Here is a 25,851-nt window from a genome sequence, read left to right on the forward strand (position 1 = left end):
TAAGTCTGGCTCTTAAAACCTGACTGCAAAATCCTTTATTATTTTTTTAACTGAGTTATAGTCAGCTAACAATGTTGTGTCAATTTCTGGTATACAGCACAATTTTTCAGTCATACATGAACATACATATATTCATTTTCACCATGAGCTACTATAAGATCTCGACTATATCTCCCTGTGCTCTACAGTATAAACTTGTTTATCTATTCTATATATACCTGTCAGTATCTACAAACCTCAAACTCCCAGTCTGTCCCTTCCCACTCCCCTCCCCCCTGGCAACCACAAGTTTGTATTCTATGTCTGTGAGTCTGTTTCTGGTTTTATATTTAAGTTATTTGTCTCCTTTCTGTTTTTAGATTCCACATATGAGTGATATAAGGTATTTTTCTTTCTTTTTCTGGCTTACTTCACTTAGCGTAATCCTTTAATTAACCCCATTCACAACTAAAACATAAGTGATGACTAAAACTTGGAGATCTACTATTTAGCTCTGAAACCTTGTGTGTTTCTCCTGGACCATCGACTTCTTCTTCTACTTCAGTCACTGCAGTGGTTGAACAAGTCTGTGCGAGAATGGGACCAAAGAGATGTCGCATGGAGTCGCTGCCTCCCCCTGGCTAAGTGATAACGCCAAGTTCTACAATGTGAAGTGACCCTTCTACACCAATGGGAGACAGAACACAAAAGGGCACTCAACAGATGCATTCCTTCTGCTTTTCCCTTTACTCAGGGGCTTCTCTGTTCTGTCCGCAGACAGCTCACCAGGCTGAGTGAGCACAACTGATCCTCTAAGCCATCTTTTATCTATAATGAGACGCAAGAGATAATCTATGTATCCGCACAATTTGTTGTGGAGTAGAAGCAGGTGCAGTCACACAGCCTCCTGCTCATCCTCACTTCCTCCCCCTCACTTTCCATATAAAACACCTGAACATAATCCTTTCCTCAGGCTCTGTTTTCCAGTGAAGCCGAGATAAGACAGATCATTTCCCACAGAATTTGCATTTAAAAATTAAATCCTTAAAGAAAAGGAACAAGGAATTTGTTAAGAATTCTCAATTATTTTCATTCCAGCACAGAGTTCCCAAGAGGACTTGGCGCCTGCTGCGCTGCACCAGGACGGCAGCCGCGCATTCACTCCTGGCCAGTCTCGGCCAGAACTGCGCAGTCATCGATAATTGGAGGCGTAGCAGTTACAAGTTTATCAAGCTGCTTCTATGCCGGATAAAGGTGATGGCTACTGTGTTAGCTTTCTAGGACTGCCATAACAGCGCCCCACTGCTGCGTGGCTAGCTTAGTAGATACTAATTTACTTGTGGGTCCACAGGCTAAAAGTCAGAGATCACGTGTTAGCTGGGCTGGTGTCTGCTGAGGCCGCTCTCCTTGGTGTGTAGATGGCGGTCTTCTCCCTGTATCCTCACATGGTCGTCCCTGTGTGTGTCTGTGTCCTAATCTCTTCTTATAAGGACACCAGTTCTACTGGATAAGGCCTTAATGACCTCATTTTAAACTCAGTTACCTCTCCAAGGGCCCTGGCTCCAGACACAGCCACATTCGGAAGCACTGGAGCTAAGACTTCAACATATGAATTTGGGCAGAAACAATTCAGCCCTTAACGGGCGCTACGCATCCATAATTTTTGGTCTTGGGCACCACGGAACTGTTGAATCATGAGTCAAAGTGAACATCTTGATACCTAGGTGTGTCAGCTAAGGGTCACTGGTTGAACACAACAGAACAATTCACAACTAACTTGAGAGAAAAAGGAAAATGATTGAAAAGAAACAGGCATAGTCCATGCAATTCAAGGAATCACCAAAACTTTAGGGCAAAAATGGAAAGCATAGGTCAGCTGCAGGGAATCCAAGTAGCAGGAGATGGTAAGTTCCCTCCTTCGTCCACACCACTGCTGGGATAAACTCTCATCACAGGATTCTGCGTCCCAGGGGAGCATCCCGCAGGTCCAGCCTCGGTCACTGCTCACTCCCGGACAACAGGCGGAAAGGCCATTCATGTTCCCAGCTTCACCAGAACTACACACAGTCTAGGGGAGCCAGGATTCTCCTAAGGGAAATTACAATGATGTTTCACTAAGAAAGATAAATGGATAGTCGGTGGCAAAAAAGGAAAGAAAAGAAAACCGTGTCTCTTTCAGTTGATTAGCGTTCCGCCAACTGGCTAATCTCCGTGATTCCCATGGCGGACAAGGATCCAGTCTACAAAGCTGGGAGGGACTTACCGCCTCTGCCATCTCCCTCTTGCCTCTGTATTTTATTCTCCATTAGCTTGGGCATTACATATCATTACTCCTTTGGCCACGGGCTACGAGAGCAGGGACAACTCCACTGAATCAGCAGGCAGACCCGCAGCGCGGGTGACAGCTGCTCCAAGGCATGTCCCCCGCCCTTTGTTTCCTAGTTTTCGATTACTGCTCTTTGCTTCCACAGTGTTGAAATGCTGCCATATTTTAGTTACAGCTCTTTCCAGAAATCTTGGCTGTTCCTTTTGCTGTCACAGCCTGCGAGCGGCTCTATTAAAGAGCCCGTGTCTTCTACAGTACGAAAGAAATAGAAGAGCAGCTTTTTAAATAACTATTACAAAGAAACCTGCCGTCTGGAGGATTACGGTTGCTTGTCCTTTCTTGATTTTTTGGCTCCACGGGAAGTACCATCTAACTACAGGGGGACATTTTTGTTTCATGCTGTAATAAATCCACGTATCATATTTCACATCCATGAGGACCCTGTGTACAGATCCCATTTCATAAATCTCATATCCCATCAGACCCATCATGGAAACTGAGTCCTTTTAAACACTGGTGTCCTGGCCTCTCAGTTTTGCATCCAATCATCCATTTAGACAAGCGTCACATGTTCCAGTCCCTGCAGACATAAAGGAGTCCAGATGTCCACATGCCAAGGAAAGCACGGTTGTCCCCTTTGCCATCCCATACTAGCCTAGGACACAGAACAGAAGTCACCCAGGGTAGAAAGTAAGTACTTGGGACTCGGTGGGCCACAGGATCCCCGTGGCAGCTAGTGAACCCGGCTGCTATGGTACGAAAGCAGCTGCAGATGACAGATAAATGAATGGGTGAAGCTGCATTTCATTAAAACATTACATATATGAACAGGCAAGAGGCTGGGTTTGAGCCAGGGTTTGTGGTTTCCTGACCTACAACCTAGACTTCTGCCTTCACCACTAATCTACTGAATTCAGACCAATCCAACAATAACAACAGTAACAAAAATAATTGCCATCTTTTTAATCTTATTATGTATCTGTGTACGACATGTCTGTGCACCCTGAGCCAATGTACTCATCAGTATAACAGCCCTGTAAGATAGTTGTCTCTTTTGACAAAACAATAACTAAGCTTAGTAAACTAGTCTGGTTAGCATCGCCAAACATTTGGAATGAAGCTTTGGATTCCATACGTTTAGCTGTTTTAATCAGTGTTTGAATCAGGAAGGGCTGGACAACATTGCAATAATAAGCAATCCCCAAGACTCAGCAGTTCAAACCAATGAAAATCTATTTCTTCCTTATGGAAAGTTGAGGGAATTCTCCAGGTGCAGCTCTCCTGACCAGAATGCTTGCTTACAGATTGTTACCTCTGCACCAATAAATTCCACCTTCCTACAGTAAGAGGAGTCTAGAGAAGAACTTCTCCAACTTGAGCATGCATATCCATCATCTGGGAGCTTATTCAAGTGAAGTTTCAGATACAAGAGTTTTTGGGGTGGGGCCTGAGACCTGGAATTCCATCACTCCCTGGTGATGTTGGGTTCTGGTGACCGCAATCTAAGCAGTAAGTGGTACCCTGGCAAGAAGATGATTCTAGATGAAGAAAGAGATATCTGGCCAACATTATATTGACCAAAACAAGTCACAGGGCAAGACATAACTTGAAGAGGATAAGGAAGCAGACTTTATTCCTTTGACAGGGTGTAAAGGAAGCACACCGATCGGGAAGTAGTGTAACATCTACTCAGTCCAGACTCGGCTGACTTCAAATCTTTATCCATTTCAGGGTGTTATACTGCTTATCCTGCTGACAGGTGGAGGTGACTTCTAACCCCCATCCTGTTAGCTGGGAATGCTGCCTCTCCCTGAGAGTCCTCCTCCCTGCAGACTGCATCCTTATCTCCTGCCCCCTTGCTATGCAACATGTGGTTCCTGGTCCACCAGCATCACATCACTGGGAGCTTGTTAGAAATACAGAATCTCAGAGTCTCCGCCAGACTAAATTAATCAGAATCTGCATTTTAACAAGATCCTTCGGTGACTTGCATGGACATTAAAGGATGAAAATTGTGCTGTCATCCACCCCACAGACAGCAGAATTTCACTTATGGAGAAATTGTCGAGGCCACGAATTGTGCCTAAAATGACCCTCATTTTTCCATCACTGCAGGTAGTTCAAGAACCACACCTGAATACCAGTGAGCCTATAAAGAAAAGTAGCCATTTGTCTAAGGGGACCAGCTGCCACATGAGGAAAACGGGAAAAATTATCTAGAACAAATGCCGAAGGAAGGAGAATTGCTGGAGGAAAAAGATGGAAAATCCAATAAGAGCTCAACACACATTTAAATGGATTTCCACTCAGTTATAAGATAATTTACTTCTAGCAATGTCATGGACTAGATATTTTGAAACTCCCCCTTATTATAAAGCATCCAGAAATGACAGACAAAATATATTAAAACATCCCTCCAAACACATACGTGAACTCAAAAAAACAGTAAGATGAATCCTGAGAAATGAGATAAAATGAAATAGAAAAATGAATTAAGAGAATTAAACAAACTAGTTCACGGCCCACACCAGCCCTTGGCTTATCTGCCCATCCCAGCAAGCAAGAGCTTCAATTCCAGTAACTGCAAAGGTGATGGGGAAAAAGTCCAAGACCCTCAGAGGACGAGGATCAAGCCAGAACCCTCAAAATGTGACCATCTCAGTGAAACGGTGAGCTGCAAGCGACAACAACAACAACAAGAATATCTGAGACAGGGGACAACAAAATGTTTCTTTTTTGAGACTGGCTTCTGTGTACTGTGGGAGGGGACTCCTAAAAGTTCATATAGGTTTCTGACATAAATTCACACCAATTACATAGTTAAAAAAACTTCAAGAGATCTGACGTAATGTGGCTTCAGGTTGGCAACACCTCCAGGACCCTGACAAATGAAAACATAAATCTTCTGTAAAGGAGCTGGCTGAAAACTCAGGCTGCAACGATTTCTCCTGTCTACAGTTCTTTCTAGAAAACATGAGGTCACAGTCGGAAGCCACAGGACACACGACAAGATCCGGAGAACGAGAAAACGTGAGCAGAAAGAGCAAGCGACAGATCAGACGCTTCAGATACTAGATTTACAGAATACAAAATATCAAATAGATACTAGATTTACAGAATACAAAACATCAAATAGATACTAGATTTACAGAATACAAAACATCAAATAGACACTAGATTTACAGAATACAAAACATCAAATAGATACTAGATTTACAGAATACAAAACATCAAATAGACACTAGATTTACAGAATACAAAATATCAAATAGATACTAGATTTACAGAATACAAAATATCAAATAAATACGTTGATACAATTAAACAAAAATGATTAAAATCATGGAGAAGGAGAAAATATTATCAGAATGCAAAAGAAAGCTTAGAGGAGTTAAGAGAACATCTAAAATTTTATATATATATACATACATACATATGTATATGTGTGTGTATATATATATACACACATGAAAATGACAGACAAAATAAGTTATTGTTTGGTGCGTGGGAGGCACAGTTACATGATTTCACATTTTAATGGTGTAAACAGTTTAATAAGATAGGTATTAACTGGCCTAAAGTCACATAGCTAGTAAGTCTCAGAAATTGGATATAAAACCCAGCAATCTGTTACCATTATATGCCCTCTTGACTAATAAAAAATAGGATCTCTGAATGGCTGAGTGTAAACACAGAGGAGAGAGTGGTAAAGAGAAACTTAGTGAACTGGAAAAACCGAAGATAATATGGAAAGAAATGCAGGAAGACACAGCGAGGTTACAAGCAGCAGGAGAGTGAGAAGGTGGGCAGCCAACTTTGGAAGAGATGTTTTCTGTAACGCAAGAAATTGACAATCTATCAGTGAATAGATTCAGTGAATACAACAAAAAAATTGTTGTATTTCTCCAGAAGAAAAAATTCAGAGAAATCCACACTTAAAGACAGTAGTAAAAATGCTGGACAGTAAGAACACTGATGTCAAGGAAGAGATGACAGCACACACACACACGCACAGATAGATTACCACCAAGATATTATACGTCTTTTGAGAGCTGACTTCTCAACAGAATCACAGGCGGCCCCAGGGCAGTGGAAACCATTGGTCAGTCTGCCCCGAGAAAACAACTATAACCAATAATTGTACTCCCAACAGAACACTCTTTCAAGGACAGAAGAGATAAATACCTTTTTTAGATTAAAAAAAACTGGGACAATTTACTATAAAGAGAGGCACACTAAAGAAATTGCTAATGAAGGAAATACTTAGAGGAGAAGGAAAGTGACCCCAGAAGGAAGATCTGGAGTGCAAGAGGGATTGAAGAAGAAAGAAGGGAGTTTTGAAAGAACTTAATGGAAGCTTTATAATTGATATGAAAGTATAAGTGGTCGAGAATCATCAGATAGTCCTGGACAAGGGTACTTACGGACTAGCAGATATCAACTCAAACAGAGTAATTAAGGTGGTGTGACATTGGCGGACAAAGTGTCCAGTGCAATGTATCGGCAAAGCAGGAGCAGATGCCTACACACACTTAACTGGTGGCTGAACTCCTCAAGCAAGGGTAGAAGGGACTAGGCTTCAGGAACACAAGTAAAACTGTGACCACACTTGCCACAAACGATAATGAAGGAATGACCAGTAAACCTATAAAGAGATGTTCAACTTTACGGGTCATCAGGGAAATGTAAGTTAAAACCACAACGTTGCATGTGCACCCTTTTACAACTGCCTGATTAGGAAACACTAGAATGTACCAATACCCAGTGCTGTCTAGGAAGTGGGGGAAGTAAAACTCTCAAACACCTCTGCTGGGCGTGCACACTGGTACAGGTACTTTGGAAATTAACTTGGCGTAATCCAGAACTTTGAAGTTGCCTGTGCTCCATGATCCAATAATCCCAGTCCTAAGTAACCACTTGGAAAGCCTACAGGAAATCTGAAACGCGTATATGGAAGACAGGTGCATGCCCATGAATTTCATGGCATCAATATTCATCATAGCACAACATAAAGAAAAAGGAAAAAGATGAACGCTACGTGTCTCGGTCAGCTGGAACCGCAGTACTAAACACCACAGACTGAGCGGCTTCAACCACAAACACCGATTTCTCACAGCCTGCAGACTGGAAGTCCAAGATCAGGGTGCCATCTTGGTTGCGTTTTGGGGAGGGGCCCTCTTCCTGGCTGGAGGATGGCCGTCATCCTGCTGTACACCTCACATGATGGGGAGAAAGAGCTCTCCTGTCTCTTCCTTCTTCTTTTATAAGGGCATTATTCCCACCTTGAGGGTTCCACCCTCAAGTTGTCACCTAACCCTAACATTCTTCCAAATGCCGTATGTCCAAATACCACCACACTGGGGATCAGGGCTTCAACATAGGAATCTGGAGGGACATTCAGTCAATAGGGCCACCCACATGACCACTTTAACAAGAGTATGCAAAAATAAATTACAGTTTAGTCAGGGTATAATATAATACACATACATTCCATGCATATGTTATATACATAATAGTTCACAATGTGTTTTTAAATTAATGTAATTTTTTCTCTTATGAAGAAGCATTTATTACCAGAGAAACTTTATGGGCCTTAATATCCTACGATATTGAAATGTACTCATATAAATTCAGACCATTAATCTTTTATTTTATTTCAAAGGGTATTTCAAAGGATAGCCATTAAATGCCATGTACTAAGTTCTAGGCATATAACAGATAATAAGAGAGCCTTTGGTATCCAGAAGCCTGTAATTTCATTTGTAAATACTGGAATCCCAATAGATCGAAATTAGTGTGTTAGCGAAGAGGTACCGTGTGCTATGAAAGCACAGGGAAGAATAAGAAAGGCGAGCAGCACTACTGAAGGGCAGCTATAAATCACGCAGTCTGCAAAGTTGTTTTGTACACATTTTTCTCTTCCCATCTGCCAGCAACCACCCTGTGATGCACAACTGTCCTTATAGTACCAGTGAGGACACCAGACTCGAGAACAGGAGGGAATCAAAACCCCCAGGCCCTCTGTGGAAGTGCAGCCACCGGGGCAAGTGTGCAAGCACTCTGGACACGAACGCGGCACCACCGAGAACTCGGAAGGTGCACTGACTCACAACCCGGCAGCACACACTCCTGCTGCCAAGTATATCCTCACCCAAACCAGGACTGAGACAGGCATTCCACTCCTGACCTCGCTGACTCCCACATCCTTGCTTTTGATGACCTCCTGCTTTTCAATCTTCCTTAGTCACAGACCCAAACCGCAGAGGACTCCTTTGAACACCAACGTCTTAACATCCCTGGCGGCCAAAGCCTCCCTGTCATTTTGACACACTGTATTCCCCAAACAGGATGTTGCTTCATTCTGTCTCCTGTACATACTGTGCTGCACAGCTGAACAACACAATGTTTTACTCTCCACTCGACCTTTTCCATAAATACTGGCACTTCTGCACAACAGGAGGTCTCTTGGTGTTCAAGATTAAATGAAGGGAGAGATCCCCAAGTGTTCCTTCCTGAGTCTCGTATTTAACTCAGGTGCTCCTTGAAGTCACTTACTAGGAAAGCCAAGTTTGTAATTCTCAGCCTTTTGAGGCTCTATCTGCATTGTCTGTGGCTGGCAAATGAGAATAGTGCACTTGCCTCAAGACAAGTTTCAGGGGAAATGATTCACACGGCATGCTGCCCTGATGGTGGTTGCTGTCCGTGTGTGTGGGAGCAGCTGAAAAGCTCCACACTTGGCAAGAGGTGCCCTCTCCTCTTAGCAGGACGTGCAGGGGTACAGCCTGGTGGTTCACAATCACAGCCCTTTACTAGAAGGTCCAGCTCCTCTTTCCACCATGACTCCCAGACACTGGGTTCGCCTACACATGACGTGTGACCATGGTATATTACACTGCTGTGGTGATCGGGCAGGACCAGAGCTTCACCATGTCCTTAGAAACCGGAAAGCTGGTCAGTCTGTGGATTGTTCTTGCTCGCACAGTTTAGGACACTTCATTCCTGAGAACCTAGCATCAAGCCTTCAGGCACGAACAGCAGATGCACATTTCATGGTGCATCCAAAGACATGTTTTTGATTCGCTCTTACCTCACTTTAGGTCGAAGCTGTGGGGTAGGGGGGGATAGCTCAGTGGTAGAGCACATGCTTAGCATGCACAAGGTCCTGGGTTCAATTCCCAGCACCCACCTTAACCAAAACAAAAACCAAAAACCAAAAAAAGAACAAAAAACCTCTCAAAGTTGTGTTGAACTATCCTCAGGACTAGATGCTACATTGACAGCAGGTCCAGCCCCAATCCTGATGAGCTACTGGAAATGAACAATCCTACCCTGATGGATCACCTCATACCAGACGGTCTCACCCTTCTCCATCATCACTTCCGAGAATATTCTGCCTTAAAAACCCATCTTCCCCCTTGGCGTATTGACAGGGAGGTTCTGATTTGGTGGTAAAATTCAGTTCTACGTGGAAGGATGCTTTTAAAACCATGTTTCACTGGTGGGGATTACTTGCATAGAGATGACCAAATTAGGGGGAAGAGGTCCCAGTTTAACGCTCAGGGTGGGAGTTTTAAGCAAGTTGGGCTTGGAAAGGTTACTTCTTTTCTGTGGAACATAGATTCCTCATCAGAGAGGGTTCCTCTAGGATTCACGGAAGGGATCCCTTATCTCAGATGCCAACTCACAGGGTCTGTGTGAGGATTCAACGATGGGAAATAGTCTATAACTCCACAGAGGTGACACACTGTCACAGAACCTGACATTGGGCAAGGTATCTGAAGGTAGGATGGTTCGACAGAAATGGAAATACATGCTTACCATACGCATGGTAAAAACCCATGTAAACTGCAAAGCATTATGGATGCTGAAGTTATTATTACTCAGGCACCCAGGGAGATGCCCTGCTGACTCTGCCAAGTATCTATAGTCTGCTTTGGGCCGGCTACAATGTGCACTTTGAGAGGGTAGCACTCCCACACAACAATATGAATATGTCAGAGACGTTCAGGTGTATTTACAGCCTCTTGTTCAGATTTCTGTGGATTTCCTTTTTTTTTTTGCCAGTTTTAACTTCACTATTTTAGTATCATGAAATACAAGCACAAAACATTGTACAAGTATACTCTTTACTGCGTGGAGACGGAGTAATACATTTGTGTTCTCACCCGAAAGAATGTTGAGAACGGTTTCCCAAATACCTATTTTAACGACAAGGGAAACTGAGCAAAATAAATGATTTTATGATACACCCCCATTTTTGGGGGGGTTGCATAAATGGACGGAGCATGACTCCCCAGCTACGACCTAGGAGGCGGACACGGAGAAACTCAGTGACAGAGCTGTTGCAGCTGATCAGCAGTGTCTCTCCTCTGACTGACTGCAAGGCAGGTACTCTCAGTGCCTGAACGGTGACTGCTGCTTTTCCCTATCAAATTCCATCCATAGCAGGGAGACATGCAAGACAGACAGTCCGAGACGGTCAATTCAATGTCTTTAACAAAGTAAAAATGCTGAGTGTTTACTAAGAAAATGTAATTTAACAAGGAAATCTACACCTTAGATAATTTCTATAGCAAAAGATGATTCATTAGAAGGAATCAATGTAATGCCTCAATAAATAGTGATTAAATGAAGATATTCAAGGAAGAACTAGCGGTTATGGTTAAAAACACTGAGATCAAGACAAGTGACCGACGTGGAGTCTTGTTTAATAAAATGAGCTTCCCCTAATTTCAGATGTCATCTTACCGGGGAAAAAAGGGAGGAGGGGGATGTATTCTAACAGGCTTGAATGAACCAGAAAAACCATTCACATCAGCAGAAAGCTTGGATTGGAACACTTAAGCTCTTATGACTGCCTTCAGTGGGAAGAATTCCCAAACAATTTGAGAGCATTTTTACAACATTCAAAACAAACTGTCACACTTGAGAAGGGGTGTAAAATTCGACTTTACTACAGTGTTTGAAGGAGTAAAAATTAATATGCTGCAATGAATGTATTTATCTCAGAACAGGATTACACGTGGTAATAATTTCGGGTTGTTTTCTGAAAGATTTCTTTCGTTTTGTAGTTTATCTACACTAAAAACGAAAGCAAGTGGTACTTTTCATTGCTTTGCATATTCAACATGCTTTCCCCCATAATCCTTACATAATCCCACATATCAATCTTGTTTACATGTCTAATTGGCATATATTAGTGCAAAGCAAAACTAAAAGAGAGCTGGTTCACACAGCACTTTTAAGCCATGCCAGAAGACCCTCAGTCTATAACCTCCAACAAATGAGCTGCAAAGTACAACTAGTATGACAGAAGTCAAGTCACCGGACGCACAGGTCAATGCGTGAGCTCTCACAGACTGACCCGCCCTTCCCGTTTGCCCGGAACTTTCTGCCCACATGGTGGACACGCATGATTCCACCACCTGAGGCTGACAAGCCCTAGGCTATTTTAAATGAGATTGTTTTCTTAATTTCCTTTTCAGAGTGTGCATTATTAATGTATAGAAAGCAACTGATTTTTGCAAGCTGATTTTGAATCCTGCAGCTCTGCAGAATTCATTTATCAGTTCCCACAGTTTTCGGTGGACGCTTTAAGGTTTTCTGTATGTAAGAGCAACACTGGTACTTTTTTCCCTGCATCTTTGCATTGCACACTTGTCCGTGCGGTCCCTGAAGAGACACCATCTCTGTAGTGCACAGCCCTACAATATCTGGATAATTGATTCATTATTTAAAAAAAAAAAATCACAGCAACAGAGGGACGAGATGAGCACAAGCCCAAACTGTTGGATGGCCCTTCATGGAGATGTTTCAATAACGAACCACAGCTCGGAGAGCAGCTCCTGCCTCCGTGCCTGGCTGATTACCCACCAGCTGGCAGTGACGGGCTTTTAGTCACATCCCAGGATCAGAAACATACAATGAATTCAGAGAGGGCCGCAGAGGGAAGGGGAAGGCAAAATCACTCTAGAATCTTTGCCAGGCTCATCTATTCTGCAAGTCACTTGTTAAAATGAGCTAGCTTTCTTCTAGCCCTGGCTACTTCCAGCTTGGCTTTTTCCCCCTCACAGTCGTGGGTTTTCACCCTAAAGTGTGGATGGAATGCAGGAACGTGGGTATAGAGCCTCCGAAAGCAGCTCCTCCCTTCATGCAAATTTAAACTGAAGTCGGAACTGAGACACTAAAATTCCAAGGTGCTCAAATATTACAAGTTCCACTAGCTGATACAATGGGCTAGGAGATTAAAACAATGATAATCTTCCCAGCGTGGGAAGAAATATTACCCTGAATAATTTACAGAGCGCTATCATAAACTCGCAGGAAATGAAATTCAGAGTTGCCCATCTCCTGGCCCTGAAATTAAAAGAAGGCACAGAGGGACAAAGAGGGGTGGAAAGACAGGGAAAGATGATTATCACCTGAATCCTGGATCTTGGTAGTCTTTCCCTTTGGGGTAGAACGTGGAGGGTGTACACATTAGAAAGATTAGAAAGGGCGCAGTTAGGGAGGAAAGAAACCTCAAGGAGCCTAGCTTCAGTACTAAGTAACCTTTCTCTTGAGAGAAGGTGAGACCCACATCCCAACTTCCCCTTCGGGGGGGGGGGGGGGTCAAGTGACTGGGCTCCAGGGTAAGGAGTGTCCGCGAACTGTCGCCTGACACCATGACAACCTTACACGTGAGCCTCCCCACACTCCCACTTCCCCCCGCTTGGAGCCACGGCGTGGAGAACCTGGAAACTCCACATGGACGACCGTGTTTCCGTAAGAAGCAAGGGCCGTGGGTCCCAGATTCCTGCTTGGGAAATACCAGTGGTGATCTTTACAGGACTGAGGAAAGAACTTCCATCACATGTGCGGTCGTCACACGTGTCTGGATTTGTTTTAGCAGCTAGAATTCCCTCACTAACGTGGTATCTGAGTAACCTCAGGTAAGACATGCCATGTGTCTGAGATTCCGTTTACTCATCAGAAAATAATTTATGAGAAGGAAAGAAAGCAAATGAAAACAAAAATCATTCCTAGCCAAATGTAGTATTAGCATTACCCTCATCTGATATGAATGTAGAAATATGCAGGTCTCACCTAAGTACGCACCTGAGATTTAAACGCTGTATTTCGTTGATTCTAAGCACCGCGTGTGAAATTAGCGCGTGTCTTACAACAGATGGGCATGGTCAAAGTGACATTTCGAAACATTTTCTTAGCAGTATTTTTAATGCAGCTACAACTTTCAATGTACGCTGTGAGATTTGATGAAGTGGCATTCTCTCTGCTGGATTCCAGGACTGTAATTGCCACAGATTCTACTCCTCCGGGATTAAGCCACCCTTCTCCGCGGCTACATTTGGGAGAAAAGCTAGGGTGTTCCACAGTCAAGGCCAAGGGAATGAAATCCGGCGTGGTCTGCTCACAGGGCTACATCCTCAGGGTTGGAGACTGTCAGGACACCAGGGACCTTCTGATGTCCCCAAGCTAAGTATCTGCCTGAGACAAAACGTTAATATAAGGATGGATGCAACGTTTAATTTTGTCATAGCAGTGGCAGCACGGACACACGGAAATACGGCACGAGGAGGAACCACCGTCAAGTCCTAAAGCTCCCGTCGCACCATAACTAGACGATGATTGATTTCTATTAAACCTTGCTATCTGCATTTGATACGTCCCACTGACTGCACCATAATATTAAATAGACAACAATTCAACAGATCGTTGACATCTAATCTAAACATAATTCCTAGGAGTTAAGATAAACATGTGGAAATTCCAATGTGCCACACTGTCTACTCTCCCATGACAGATCACCAGGATAATATACTTTTTTAAATGTCCATGAAATGTTTCCCTGCCTTTGCTCCTTCAGAGAACTCCTCTGAACAAGCCGCAGCTGCAGATGGCTCAGAAAGCCATCTTCCTTATTCAGGCTTGTTCCGTGTCTTGCGGACAACTCAATCTAAGACCCAACGCTGACTTAAAACAGACATCCACGGATGATGGCCCCAGGCCAAACCTGGCCCAGTGTTTGCTTTTATACACTGCAAGAACTGAGGATTTAAATTTTTTTTTCTTTGCATTTTCAAACGTTTGGGAGAAATTAAAAAGAATATTTTGTGACATGTGAAAATTCTGTGAAATTCAAAGTCTTAGTGCCTATAACGAAACCTGATTGAAATACAGCCATGTTTGCTTCTGCATTGTCTCTGGCTGCTTCTGGGTCATAAAGCCTGAAATGTTTACTGTGTGGTGCTTTGCAGAAAAAGACCTAAGCCTGCTACTCCAAGGAACTGAAGCAACGTCACCTGGGGTCTCGTGTGAAACACCCAATCCCAGGCCAGGCGCCAGAACCACTGACTTAGAATCTGCATTTTAAAGACTTTTTCAGATGATTCATACAAACCTGAAAGTTTGACAGGTACACTCTAAAGAAAATGGGTACCCTAGACATTAATCAAGACAGGGCTGTCAATTTGAGGAAATGCAAACAAATTGATTCATAGCTCACTGGAGTCGTGGGTATTGTAGTTAAAAATAAAATAGCAGACGATGAGACGTTAGTTTTCACGGCGCGAGAATCTGAGGAAGTTTGAGATTTAACCCTGAACAGCCACAAAATGGAAACAGGGAATAAGCATCAGCCTAGATTAGTTTTCTTAAGTGGACACGTGCCTAATCACAGGTTTTCGTCTTTGTTTTTTAATTGACCTGAACTGTTCCTTCTGCTGCTGACTATGGGAGAACATATGTTCTAAGGCTGTGAGCCCCAACACAAAGCACCTCCACGGGCCACGAATCATAACCCACTGATCCGTAGCCAGCCATCCGAATACACAGTCAGCTCGGCTTTGCCCTTGGACGCTTTCAGCTGGTTATCTCATTGCCTTTGGGCAAGGATTTCTTGGAGATGACCCAGGGGCCCTACACTTAAGAGCAGCTGAAACATTTAACGTTCTGTTTTTCTTAGATTTCAATCCCTGTTTCTTCTGATGGTGACCCAGGCAGTTTTTTGGAATTTTCTCTCCGATCCTTCATCATAAAGGAAGAGCCGACAAGTTGAGGACTGTAGCTTTTTCTGGCACAACTGTTAACTCAACCCCCAAAGAAAGCTGGTGTAGAGCCCAGGTTGTAAGGGGCGACCTCCAAGAATGATCGTTCACCGGGCTTTCTCACCAGTGCCTATGTTTTCTGTTGGTCCTGTTCACATTCAACGAGCAACTCCAAAAGGCCTAACGTTCAGAACGTTGGGAAGGAGGAAGATAAAACATAAAAACAGCCAGTAAAGTACCCCAGTACGGAACAGTCACACTTACCAGTCAAGTCCACTCACTTGGCAGTCATTAAATTGGTTTGCAGAGAAGTCAGCCGTCACAGGCTATTGACAAACTTAATCAATCATCCATCTCTTCTTTTAATTCTTGACAGCGTGCTGATGTATGCCCACACAGGGACTTTCGGATTCAATTTCTACCCGAGGTGATGGCCCCATCAGTTTTGGTCTCGACCACTATGGCCTCATTTACAATGTGTCGCAGTGAGTTTGCCCGTAATCGTTCCTATCCGTCCTGTTACTAGAATGCCTGTTATTCTGCCTCTGACTGAATGCAGAGCCAGCCCTACCTCATTCCACCGGGGGGACTCGGAGACAGGAATACTAATACTGCCCATCACCACAGCTGGTTCCCCACGCGAAATGAACCCTACAGTGTGAAAGACAGCTCCTCGGCGTCTGTTGTTTTGAGTCATTTGTTGGAAGAAGCTGTACTTACTAAGTGGTCTAATTTTCATCTTAAACCTTCACAGTTATTCATGCAATCCCCATTATAAATACAAGTTTTATAAGAAGAAAATTCTGCACTGGGCCCCCTTGATGATGAAAAATGTACAAACAGAAAATGGACAGTCCAGTGTTTCCAACCAGATTGAAAACAGATTGAAAGTCATTCATATTCACTAACTGTGATTCTTTGAAATCGGTGATGGGCACTGTCAATTTTGGAGTATTGGTCCCCCGGAAACAAACCAATGCTAGCTAACTTACGGGGATAAAAATTTTTTTTTCTTAAGTAAATAAAAACAAAGAAACAAAAATAAGGTCAGAGAGAATGAGAGCCAAGCCCTGACAAGGAAGGCATCTCTAAGATGCAGGCGGCAGGGGCTGGTGGACTGCTTCACTTGGGTACCACTACTGCCATGAGTCCCCGGCAGCCCTTCTTTATCTACTGTTTAATATCCAAAGTCCCTAAAGAGAGAGCCAACTGCCCTCATTTAGGTTATGCATTCGCATCCTTGGGATGCCATGAAGGCTAAGGGGGCTGTCTCAGCCTGTCATCGCCCTAAAAGAAGCCAGGATGCTCTAGTCAAGAGAGTGCGATGGGTGAATGGGTAACAGCTATTCAAAACAAACACGCCTGTCAAACTCCTTGCCTCTCTGCTCTCCGGAAAACCTGTGTCTTCATACACACATTTTCAGTATTATCCGCCACCAAACGTGTTCTAGCAATTCCGCATACAACAGAAACGTGCCTAACAGCTTCTGGAAGGGAGACAGCCACAACCTCGTCCCTTGGCGAAGAGCCCTGGACACCTCTGGAATGTCCCCGCCTTCTCTGACTTTACCTAGACCCACGCTGATGTTCAACAACATAGGTAGCCAGTGAGATGCTTAAGCGCTATGGCCAACACGCCCTACCACTTCAGGAAGAGCAAATCAGGTATTTAATTAAAGCATGTAACTGTGTAAGACACAGCCAGACAGGAAGTAACAGGTGTGACCCAGAGGCACCGCAAGTTACTCTTTGCCTGTGTCTTGTACTACCTGTTCACGTCCCCCATGTTGCAGGCAGCACGTCTACTCAGCAGGGCTCTCTACTTGGTGCGCTGAGGCGCCCGAGAGGCATCCGAGCCCTGCAGGGCTGCCCAGCCGGGGGAGGCGTCTTCATTCGTCCTGACAAGGTGCATGGTGGGAAAAGGGGGCGGCCCCAGGGACCCCACAGGGCTCTTCCCCGACCCTTTATGCGACGATCACATGCTCCCTCAGGTGTCCAAATCAGTGACCCCAGACAACATTCTTAACACATGAAACAGGCATGGCATGCCCCTCCGGAGCCAAACGCAGCAGCGTTATCTGCACGGGAAGGCACTGAAAGCGTGTCTAGCTGGGGGACCGTTTCTTCCCTGGGTAGTTCAGTGTATGAATCAGACAAGCTCAGAGCCAACTGGAGGAAAAACAAGTATTTTCCGAGTGGGTCTTTAGAGAGTCTCACGAGCAGAAAGAAAAAGAGAAAGCGTGAAAGGCTGATAAATAAAAGCATACGCTAGTTTGATGATCATTAAGGTACAGAAACTATATTTGCTTAGAAATACCACGAACATCTGCAAAATGTTATGCATTCTTATCGAAAACGTTGCAATTCCTTTTCACTTTAATTTTAAGGCACATTTCATTTTATCTGACTTTTTATCTATGTGTTGTGTGTAGTACATGGTAGAAACTTTGCACAAAAATTTGGCGAATTCTTTCTACAAGACGCGTCCTCACCTTTTTCAAGGACGATTCTCCTCGGATTTCGTTGACGCAGCTTTTCACGGGACTCTCTGAAGCGGAGTTGTTGCTCTGTATCGGGAATTTCCTAGGGAGTCCTCTGTGGAAGGAAAAAACAATGTACTTTTAGATGTTAAGCACATTTACAGGATTAAGGAAATAATTAACGGTAATAAATATAACAAAGGAATTGTAGTACAAAAAAGCAGAAATACCTGTGCTGAGTTTGTTGTCATTATTTTGGGTGTGTTCTATGACTAAGAAAGGAAAGATGAGGGGTTAAACTAGTGAAAAGTTCATAATAAAGGAAACCATAAACCTACGGATCTAAATGTGATTATTGCAAAGAGTAATGTAGAATGAGTGAAACAGGACAAAACCAATTAGCTATTTATTACGAGAGAGCTGGGCTGAGCAGGAGAAAGAAAACGTGTGCTCTGCAAGGCTCATAAACCGACCATCGTTCCTGACTCACGGGTGCAGGATTGGAGTTAGCTGATGTAACCTACCAAAATGCTCTCCTGGGAGATCTAGAATTCTTCTTCATTTTTGATGGCTCACAACTACCTGATTTATTTTATAGCAGTGTTTACCGTTCACTGATTTACTAGTAAACAGGTTCATCCATTTGGGGACAGCATTCTGCTTATAAATAAACCCCCAAATCATAAAATTAATAAAAAGAGCAACAGCCAGGGAAATTCGGGCAGAAAATTGAAGTAATAAATTAAGCCACATTTTTCCTTTGACGTGTGTTTTTATGACCCAGACTGTGTTTTATGACCCAGAACTTTGACCATTTATTGTAAATGAAATCATTCTCCCGTTGATACTCACCCACTGCCTATGAGATTAAAGCTGAGTATTAACATCACTAACAGGATTCTGTGCGTAAAGGTGGTTAAGTCCTTCTCTGAAAGACCAGTGTTTGATTTACAGTCTCTTGCAGGTTCCACTTTAGTGTATCGCATCTGCTTCATCGGGTGCCTGAATAGTCGATCTCTAGCTTTTACTACAATCCCCTAGCAGACTAGAACTCTCCCACCTTGCCTTACTATTTACACAACTAATACAACATCTATTAGAGATCTATTAGAGATGGGGACAAAATTATTTGAGAAAGTTTCTGTTTCATTCCTTGATTCCTTTTCCCAACTAATACGTTGAGTCTACTCATAGTCTATGCTTTGAGTATGTCTACAGATTATTCGTGTCCCTGTCGGAAGACCTTCACTTGCAAAATGTGTCCTTTCTGCAAACAGAGGTCTCTAGATCATCATAATTCAGGGATTTCTCGGCATTGGCGCTATTAATGTTTGGGACCGGATTCTGCTCTGTTTTGGGGACATACCCTGTGCGTTGTAACATGTTTGGCAGCGACCCTGGACTCCACCCACTAGATGCCAGTAACATCTCTACCACCCAGTCATGGCAGCCAACAAGGGCTCCAGATGTCTCCTGGGGGAAGAGCCCTCGGTCGCCAACCACTGCCACGATTGATGTTAAACACACATCTAGGAACTCCACTGCTACAGCACGGCAAAGAGCCAGCAAGGGGTTGAGACAGGGAAATTATATGAGGGCAAGAGAGAGAGTGTCCCTCCCTACAGCTCCGTTCATCTCCAACATCTAGTGCACCTACTGCTGCATTTTCTCGTTACTCTCGCTAACAGTACCTTTCATTTTTGCACCACCCCCTCATGCTAACCATTTCACATGCGTTTTTGGAATCCTCATATCTGTACAGGTAGGTCAGTTTCTCTGTCTTTCTCTCCACCCACCCCATCTCTCTCTCTTTTGTTAACAATTAAGGAGACCAAAGTTCAGAGCGGAGGCCAGTGTGTCTCCAGATACAATGAGCACACAGGCCATCTGGGCTGTTGTTTCAGATTCTGTACCACGAGGTGTGAGGTGCAGCAACCCTCCCTCCCTCCTTCCCTTCCTTCATCTCCTAAGCTCTCATTACATCACCTTCTCAGGCCAGATAGGGGGCCAGTGCTAGAATTCGAAGTGAAGGAAACAGAATCCTTCTCTCGTTTCATTTAGAAGGGACTGTAAAGAAGTCACCTGCTGATAGCTTTTACACTCACCACATTACGATGCACCCAACACATCCCTACAGTGTGACACTGCATTCCCGGCTGTTATGAGCTATGGACCGAAAACGCGGAGAAACAGTAGATAACGATTTCAGCAACTGAAAATGTTGCCTATTAACCGTGGGAACTAAAATTGACGTCTGTAAGTTACTGAATATGATCCTTTTGTAAAATGGAGTAGACCTGAGGAACTCCGAATAAGAGTTTAGGGGTAAGGAACTAATCACAACTACTGGTATGGGGTCTCTCTCTGATCCTAAATTATTTGGGACCTCCCTTCTGCAAGCTTTTCCCTCCTGTACCTTTGAGATCATTCTTTCTAGTGATACACGCCTATTTCTGTATCAAAAATTGGCTTGTACGCCACTGCTCATTGGAGGAACGGAGTCAGTAGAATGTGAAAGTTGCACTGGTTCATATAAATTTTACACCAGAGATTAATGTTTCATATCAGCCAGTCACAGCCATGGAATGCAAAGTACAGGAACACAGCTGAAACCGTCAAGCACACAGGAAAAAAGACAGAGGTACACAATCCCCACTCACTCTGTATTCTCTTTCTGGCCCACGTGGCCAGCCATTCCCCCATCTTGGACACACTAATTACCTGTTTCTCCCTGACTCTGGTGCATTTTTCCTTATCTTCTAAAACCTTCTGTACACTCCCCCTCATCAAGCTATCATTCTTAACTTTAAGACAATATTCTACACTCATCCTGGCATCCTTTTAAAATTAGCACTGTACGTGTCTTTTTCATTTGCCAGCGGTTTTGATATAATTGTATTTATTTTTGTTATCATCCAGGTTACAAAGTTCAAAGGGCTTTGAGACAAACACTCCCCACGATTCTCCCGCGAGCCCTGCTGTCTTTAGATGACGATTTAGCTGACTACTAAATCTGTCTTTCAGGTGAGTATGTATCACGTTGCGAGCAGCCCTCTTGTCCCCCTCCTCTTTGTCTATTTCTGTCCCCCTTAAACCTGATTTATAAAAATGAGATGGCTAGGTAACATTGAACCTAACTCCTGATTCATGCTCTACTAAATGCACACCATGCCTTCCCTGACCTGTTGACTCTTCCCCTAGATTAAAAGACATAGGAAGGAAGAGCTAAGTAAAGAATGACTAGCTTTCTACCTCAGCAGCCCAGTTAGAAATCCTGTAAGCAGACCATTCGTACATGATCACATCTGAAGAAAGACCATGAAGTCAGACAGCCCACACACAATGCAAAGTGACACAGAGCTTGGCTGCCTCCCTTGATGATTCACTGAGATTCTTTCCTCTGTTTCCTTTAAAAACTGTCATGACTGAGCAGAATCTGTACAGGTGGTCTCGGGACATGAGTCCACCTTCTCCCCAGATTGCTGGCTTTTCTGATTAAAGCAACTTTCCTTTATACTGACACTTGCTTCTTGATTATTGAATTTTGAGCAGCAATCAGCTAAATCTGAGTTCAGCAACAATGTAAAAGCAAAATTTTATATATATATATAAACCCCCCCAAAAAACAAAATGAAACAGAATAAGAAACTATAAACCCTGTATTTGCCCTCAGAATATCCGTATGTCCAAACACCTCTTATCTTCCTATAATAAATCTAACAGAATCTTCATTTTACCCTATTTCTCACTGGAACTACAGATTTCTGGCTATCCCTTACTCCACAGGCAAGTTTCATGAAATATTAATCTATAATTGACAACTTCTCCACACAACTCCCATGTCTGGCTGTCATCTCAGCCACTTCACGAAAGCATCTTCTGCACTGGACACCAACCATATTTCTGTAATTAAGAGACAAAAAACCAGACATAGTCCACATGCCCCTCATCCAGGAGATGCATACATAAACACTGATGCATTCATACTACAGCCGGAATAAAGCAGAAGGAACTACTAACATTATGCAATAGCATGGACCAATCTGATACGTATGATGCTGAGGGAAGAAGCCAGATTCAAAGACTAAATAAACACTGCATAGTTGCATTTACGTAATATGTTTGCAAAGACAAGACCATATGGACAGTGAAGAGATCACCGGTGGTGGGGAGACAGGTTGAAGGGATGCTTCAAGGAGCATCTTTGGGCAGGGGGAGCAGGAGTGCTAATGGAATCATCTTGACAGTGGTGCTGAACAGCAGGGCACACTTCTCCATCTCACAAAAGCAAACACTTAAATGGGCTTTTATTGTATGCAAATAGTACTATAATGAAATAAATGAAAAAAAGCACACACATTTTGGTCCTCAGGGTATATTTGAAGCAGTTGCTGAGTATGACACTGGCATCCTTTCGCTCAGCTTTGTGTCCCCTCATTTTCTCCTTTCTTCCCTGATGGCTCCATTCCTTTCTCCCCTTTTTATTTTTAGGGTGCTTTTCTATTTTATTTTACGGAGGTACAGTCAGCTACAACGTGTCAGTTTCTTGTGGACAACGTCCCAGTCATGCATATACACATGTATATTCGTTTTCACATTCTTTTTCATTCAAGGCTATTACAAGACATTGAATACGGTCCCCTGTCCTACATAGAAGAAATCTGTCTTTTACCTATTTTCATACATAGTGGGGCTCTGGTCATTTCACTCTCTCGTGGATGTGCCTTCCATTCACCTCTGGCTCACCAAGATGTCCAAACCCTCTGAAATGACACAGCTCTGCAGCATTCTGTTCTGAACCACCCCTGGTCCTCCTTTCACGGTCACCGGCTTCTACAACCTGGTGAGTCACCAATTTCCCCAGACGTTGTCACCTGTCCTGAGGACTCACCTATGAAGTCAGCTCTGGACATCTCATTGCTATCTGTCCTGAGCGCTGGAGAGTACGCCCTCCTGCTGTGTGACTGACAGAAAGCATCGCCCTGTCACCCTGGATGGGAGGGAACACGGGATTGGCATTTGACTCCTCTCTTCCTCACCTAACCCCACCCTCCACATTTTGTGGGGAGGGGAGGTGGTAATTACGTTTATTTATTCATTTTTAACAGAAGTACTGAGGACTGAACCCAGGACCGCCTGCACAGTAAGCACGTGCTGTACCCCCGAGCTACGCCCTCCCCGGACTCTGTTTGATAAATGAACGACCAGGGCTGACTGTCCTGCCTGCTGTTTGTGTGAGCCTTTGAACCCGCTCCTGCCCTCCGTGTGCATCCGCGCGCTCCCCTGCCCTGGTTCACACGCCCATCCTTCTCTCCCCAGTCCCCGTGCTACCTCCAGCTCCTCCCCCTGCCTCCTTTGCAGTCGCCTCTTCTCCCTCAGCGTCTCCCTCCTCAACACTCGATTTCAAGGGCCGCCCAACTCGTCAGTAGAGGCTGCACTCCTAGCAAGCGCTTAAATCAGAAGATGCTCACAAGAACAGCTCTTAAAATGTGCTGAGTTAAAAAAAAGAGTCATTTATTGTGTATTAAGTGCTGGAGACAGAGTCTACAAAGATGACTCGTACTCTGTGCTGTCCTCAAGGAAACAGGTAAGTAAATAAATTGAGTAAAGGGGCTCCTCCAACCCAGCCCTCAAAGGAACCCTCTGCTACGCTAGCACTTTTGAAGTAGATGGGTCGGTGAGGAGAGTGTGCATCATCTGGAAGTGGTCTGCCTGTCTTTATCTTTCATTTTCCCCAAAGTAAGGCTGTAATTTTGCTCTCTTTTTCAAGCTGAAAATCAAGGCTGAATTTAAGTCACTCCTCTATGTGGACTCAAAAAAAAAAAAAAAAAAAAAAAAAAAAAACTACTAATCACTGTTTATAGCGAGGAATAAAGGCAAATCAAATGTTGACATAGCAGATCTGGTCAACACTACCCCAAATAAATAAACGTATTTATTTATTCTGTTTTTTCTCAGTGTTCCTGAGGTGTAACTGACAAGTAAAATGTACAATGTTTATTAAAGAGCACACTGTGATGACCTGACCACGTAGACTTTGTGAAAGGGTTCCCCGAAACATACTTACCTTTTGTGCGTGTGTCTGACAGCATTTAAGTGCGAGTCTTCCGTCAAGGATCAGTTACATACTACTGCATCCAAAAGTGGTGTCAGCTACAGCCACCGTGTTACACACTCAGTCCTCAGACCTGATTCATCTTATCGCTGAAAGTCTGTGCCCTTTAACTAACCCCCTTACGATCTCCCACAACCCCTGGACCCAGGCAACCACCATTCCACAATCAGTTCCTGTGAGTTTAACTTCCCTGCTTTTCAGATTCCACACATAAGTCATACTATACAGATCTGTCTTTCTCTGTCTGAGTTGTTTCATTTAGCGTAATACCCTCCAAGTCCATCCACATTGTTGCAAATGACAGTATTTCCTTTTATTTAAAGGCTACATAATATTCCATGGTGTGTGTGTATCGTTTTTTATTCATTTTTTGATCCATTCATTTCTTGACAGGCATGTAGGTTCTTTCAATAATATGGCAACACTGCTATTGTGAACACTGCTATTGTGAACAATGCTGCAGTCAACATGGGGACACAGCCATATCTTTGAGATAATGGTTTGTTTCCTTTGCAGACAAACCCACAAGTGGGGTTGCTGGATCATACGGTAGTTCTACTCCACATTTTTGATAGCTTAAGAAAATGGAGGTCAGAGGGACTAAGATAAAGATTATTAAGAAAAAGAATTATTCATGACATTTGTTAAAACAGTACGGCAGACTTTACTCAGGACTGTCTTGAACATACAGGAACTACTGCAGAGTTTCACAGTAGGGGACAGACACTGGGATCATCTCCAAACCCGGGAAGGAAAGCCAAAAAGCAGAGTGTGTAAGGTGCGGCCGGGGTGGATGGAAAATTACCAAGAGGGTAGGGGAATCCTTTGCTAAAAGGACCTAACTGGTTTCTTGCTGAGGTTTGGGGAGGGTGACTGGATAGCACCCAGGGGATGGGAGGGGGGACGACTTGAGGACAGTGATCAGATATTAAGGGTGGGAGATTCTGGCTAAAACACACTGACGGAATTTTTGCTAAAACTGTGCTCCTGGAGGACTTGCTCAAGCATGAAGCCTAGTCAAACTCAGAGGGGTATGACTACTGTTTGGCCAAGAAGAGAATCTTCATCAAGACTGCCAACATCTGCATCAACAGATGACTAGATAAAGAAGTTATATGCACACACACACACACACACACACGCACACACACACACACACACACACCAGGTTACTACTCAGCCATAAAAATGAAGAAAATAATGTTATCTGAAGAAACATGGATGGACCTGGAGATTATCATACTAAGTGAAGTAAGCCAGAAAGAGAAAGACAAATATCATATGATATCACTTATATGTGCAATCCAAAAAAAAAAAAAAAGAGAGAGAGAGAGACAAATGAACTTATTTACAAAACAGAAACATACTCACAGACATAGAAAACAAATTTATGGCTACTGGGGTGGAAAGGAGGTAGAAAGGGATAAATTGGGAGTTCAATATTTGCAGATACTAACTACTGTATATAAAGTAGATAAACAACAAGGTCTTACTGTACAGCACAGAGAACTATATTCAACATCTTGTAATAGACTATAATGAAAAAAAAATATGAAAAGGTATATACATATGTGTGTGTGTGTGTGTATATAACTCAATCACTATGCTGTACATCAGAAATTAACACAACATTGTAAACTGACCACACTTCAATTAAAAAAATTTTTTTTGAATTAAAAATAAGAAAACAAAAACCAAAAGATTTCTGACACTTGCAAAGCAAATGCAAAAGGTGCATTATGGAATCACAATAATAGCAGACACTTCTGTATTGCTCACTGCACCCCGTGTGACATTCGGTGCACTTCATATATATTCCTGAAAAACCTCACTATAACCATAACATAGGTCCTTGCGGTGTCCCTATTTTATAGCAAAATAAACTGAATAACCTGGAACGTAAGT

At 43.4% G+C, this 25,851-nt stretch overlaps 1 long non-coding RNA gene across 1 annotated transcript in view; it reads right to left on the reverse strand.

The window, feature by feature from the left end:
- LOC135320318 (uncharacterized) overlaps positions 1 to 25,851 on the reverse strand; it is a 239,023-nt gene that overhangs the window by 131,338 nt on the left and 81,834 nt on the right. The window contains exon 5 of the long non-coding RNA XR_010379548.1: positions 17,844 to 17,946. This is a non-coding gene — a long non-coding RNA (uncharacterized LOC135320318). The remainder of the gene's footprint in view (positions 1 to 17,843; positions 17,947 to 25,851) is intronic.

Source organism: Camelus dromedarius, chromosome Y (genome assembly GCF_036321535.1).
Source record: "Camelus dromedarius isolate mCamDro1 chromosome Y, mCamDro1.pat, whole genome shotgun sequence".
In the NCBI taxonomy this organism is placed as follows: domain Eukaryota; kingdom Metazoa; phylum Chordata; class Mammalia; order Artiodactyla; family Camelidae; genus Camelus; species Camelus dromedarius.